Here is a 4210-nt window from a genome sequence, read left to right on the forward strand (position 1 = left end):
ACGGGGAGGGGGCTCCAAGGCGGGGGGGGGGGGCTCCGGGCCCTCAGCGGCGCCCCCGCCGCCGCCCGCCCGCTGCCGGTGCCGCCGCCGCCATGGTGCGGCCGCAGGCGGGGCGCGCTGCGCCAGGGGGGGCGTGGTCAACGCGGAGGGGGGCGGGGTTAGGGGCGGGGTTAGCACGAAGGGGGCGGGGCTAAGGGGGGAATTGGCGCGCCCCGCTGGTGGTTAATTTGGGGGGGGGGGGGGGGGGAGGTCATTGGCCTGGGTTATGTTCATTAGGCGATCCGGCTAATTGCGGAGGCAACCTGCTCTCCGAGCAGGTTGCCCCCAGCGCCATCCAGCCTGGGGTTGGGGTAGTGATGGGGTGGGGCGTCGCCACCCGCCCAGTGACGAATATTTTTCCTAATGTTTAATATTGATATTTAATTTATATTTTATATTTTATATATTTATAATTATATATTTATAAATTATTATATATATATTTATATAATATTTATTATATTATATATATTTATAAATATATATTTGTATATTTATGTTTATATTTATATATTTATATATATACATTGACATATATTTTATATATTTTTATATATATTCATATATACATATGTTTATTTATATATATAAGTTATATATTTATATATATTTATTATATTTAGTTATAATATATTATAAAATTTATAATATATATTATAAAATTATAAATATATATGATATATTAATTATATTAATAATTAATTAATCATTTATATACTTAATGTATAAATATATACATTATAACATATATTATAAAATTATAAATTACAAAATTTATATATATAATATGTATTATAAAATATATTTATATAGATATCTATCTATATTTATATCTTTTTTATTTTTATATTTATTTATATTTATATTTTTATATTATTAATTTAATTTATATTTAATATTTCCTAATATTTATATCTCCTAATATTTCACCGAAATCTGCCCTTTTTTAGCTTAAAACCACCCCCCTTGTCCTATCGCTGCCCCCCTGACACAAAGTCCCCTCCATGCTGTGTCCACACAGAGGTGCTGAGCCCCCTGAGAAGGGCACAGGGGGACAATTCCCTCCCTCACCCTACCACCACGCTGCCCCATTTGGGGTTTCTCCCCGACCCACAACCCCAAGCCCTCAGGGCAGCCCCCAACCCTCACTCCCCACCTCCCCAGCCCGTATTTGTTCTTGGGGTCACCCCAGCTCTCCTCGCAGCCCTTCCCTCCAGCACATCAAACGCACGATGGACCCGTAATAGTGCAGCTTCCCCACAGCGGGATCCCAACCAAACCAGAACGAGCTCAGAGCGAAATAAAACCTGCAGCTTCCTCTCGCCTTACGGTTGGGGAATCCTCAATGCTCCCAAGTCGTTCGGTCACTGCTTGCCACCACTAAAACTGAAAGAAAAATTGGATTTCTAACAATAAAAATCCCAAATTCTGCCTTGTCGCGGGGCGGAGACCTCCGTCCCTCTGAGGACGCGGCTGCACCCACACAGCAACACCCCAGGTATCGATGGGTGGGTGAGAAACCACAGCCACCAGGCTGTGACATAAGCCACCACCGCCAGCCCAGCTCAACGCTAACCCCGTGAGCTGCTTGCGGTACAAATAAATGTTTGTTGCTAAGCCTTTGCCTTTATTTAGATGCAAAAAGAGGCAAACCTGAGCGGAGCAGGGCGTGCCACGCTCTGCCCTTTCCATCCACAGCTCTCTTACGATTTGTTTTAAACCTGAGTTTGGGCTCCAAGCGGGGTTGAGCATCCTCCTCCTGGATGATCTGCTGGTTGGGGTGGCTGGATGTGGCCCTGCTGCTGCCTCTGCTCCCCCTCCTGCCCCTGGGCTGTGTGCCACAGAGCTGGGAGATTCCCAAAATGCTGCTGCCATCTGCTGGCACCGGCCTCCTGGTGGGGCCGGGGTGATGCCAGCCATCGCCTCCTCGCTCAGCATCACCGCTTTGGGGGCAAAAAGAGTGGTTTCGTTTCTCCTCAGGATGGTCCCCTCATTGGGGAAGACTGGGATTGAATGGAAAAAAAGGCAGGAGGAGAAGCTGCTTCAGGAGGGGACACAGCAGATGCAGCCCTGCATGAAGGAAAGCAGCTTCAGCTCTTCCCCAAAAAACGCTGCCTCACACCTCCCTGGGCAAATACATCCGACTTTTGGTCCCCAGAATTAAGGCTTCAGGCTCCCGAAGCCTTTCAGGAGAACAGACACAGAGGGAGACTTAGTTATTGTGGAAAAGAAGCGGTCAGGGCAGGAAGGATGCCAGAAATGTACACCTGGTGCCACCATGAAATTTATTTTGCTAAGGATATTCGATGAGAAAGGAAGCCAGCAGTAAGGAAGGGAGAGAAAAATAGGAAGTTAAAGCCTGGATCTTACCTGGAGATGCCGTGCTGCCGATTGAAGAAACCCCTCCTGACCTCTAAAAGCTCAGGGCACCGTCTGGAGATGGGCTTTGTGGAGAAAACACCAGCCTGGACTCGGCATCACCGCCACGAAAACACCCCCTCACAGCCAGACCTTTCTCCTTGATCTCATCGATCTAAACCGGCCCAAACCCTACAAATAAAGCTGACTTTTGGCTGGCAGGAGCAGAGCTTTTCCACCCGTGCCCGTGGGCTGCAGCGTGCCCTGTGCCGGGGGGAAACCTTCAGCCTCCTCCCCGTGGGTTTCTCCCTCCCGGCCCCACCAAGTGATGTGGGGCTCTGTGGTTTTGGCCCCACTGTCGCCTCCGTTGTTATTTCTGGTGTTATCATGCAGAAGGGCTGAAGGAGGCAGGGTTGGGCTGGGTGGTTTTGGGGTTTTAGCTACTTTGCACACTGTGGGTATCGAAATGGGGCTAAGGCTGAGCCTGGCGGGCAGCAGGGTGGTTGGCTGCACCGGGAGCCAAGCTGCAGCCCCAAGGTGGGCCAAAATGGGGAAAATGAAGTGTTTTGGGTGTACCTTGAGCCAAACTTCAGCCCAAATTTGGACCCCAAATGGGGAAAATGAAACGTTTTACTTCCACCGAGAGCCAAACTTCAGCACAAATGTGGACCCAAAATGGGGAAGATGAAATGTTTTGCCTCCACCGTGAGCCCAACTTCAGCACAAATGTGGACCTAAAACGAGGAAAATGAAGCAGTTTTCCTCCACCGTGAGGCAAACTACAGCCAAAATGTGGAGAAATTGTGGAAAATGAAGTGTTTTTCCTCCCCTGTGAGCCAAACTTCAGCCCAAATTTGGACCCCAAATGTGGAAAACGAAGCATTTTCCCTCCATTGTGAGCCAAACTACAGCCCAGATGTGGACCCAAAATGGGGAAAACGAAACATTTTGCTTCCTCCGTGAGCCAAACTTCAACACAAATGTGGACAAAATGTGGGCAAAATGTGTTTTCCCTCCACTGTGAGCCAAACTACAGCCCAAATGGGGACAAAATGTGGAAAACGAAGCGTTTTTTTCCTCCACCGTGAGGCAAACTACAGCCGAAATCTGGAGAAAATGTGGAAAATGAAGTGTTTTCCTTCACCAGGAGGCAAACTACAGCCCAAATGTGAACCCAAAATGTGGATAATGAAGTGTTTCCCCTCCACTGTGAGGCAAACTACAGCCCAAATGGGGACAAAATGTGGCACATGAGGTATTTTTCCTCCCCCATGAGCCAAACTTCAGCGCAAATTTGTACTCCAAATGGGGAAGATGAAACGTTTTGCCTCCACCGTGCGTGAGCCAGATTTCAGCCCAAATGTGCACAAAATGTGGAAAACGAAGCATTTTTCTTCCAGTGTGAGGCAAACTACAGCCGAAATGTGGAGAAAATGTGGAAAATGAAGTGTATTTCCTTCACCATGAGGAAAACTACAGCCCGAATGTGAACCCAAAATGTGGATAATGAAGTGTTTTTCTTCCCGTGAGCCAATCTTCAGCCCAAATTTGGACCCAAAATGGGGAAAATGAAGCGTTTTGCCTCCACCGTGAGCCAAACTTCAGCCGGAATGTGGGCACAATGTGGAACATGAAGCGTTTTCCCTCCACCGTGAGGCGAACTACAGCACAAATCGAACCCAAAATGCGGAAAACGAAGCGTTTTCCCTGCATTGTGAGGCAAACTACAGCCCAGAAGTGAACAAAATGAGGAAAACGAGGCGTTTTGCCCAGCCCGAGCTGGGACCATTTCCGCAAGGCCCTGCCGCCCACA

The 4210-nt window shown here is 48.1% G+C and overlaps 1 protein-coding gene across 1 annotated transcript in view; it reads right to left on the reverse strand.

Annotated features, from left to right (window-relative positions):
* PTPRA (protein tyrosine phosphatase receptor type A) overlaps positions 1-21 on the reverse strand; it is an 80856-nt gene extending 80835 nt beyond the window's left edge. Inside the window, exon 1 of the mRNA XM_084517762.1 lies at positions 1-21. This exon is cut by the window's left edge and continues 267 nt beyond it. The gene's annotated coding sequence lies outside the window, so the exon portion shown is untranslated.
* Between the last annotated feature and the right edge of the window lie 4189 nt (positions 22-4210).

The sequence above is a fragment of the Aythya ferina genome, assembly GCF_964211825.1.
Source record: "Aythya ferina genome assembly, chromosome: 4".
Lineage (NCBI taxonomy): Eukaryota > Metazoa > Chordata > Aves > Anseriformes > Anatidae > Aythya > Aythya ferina.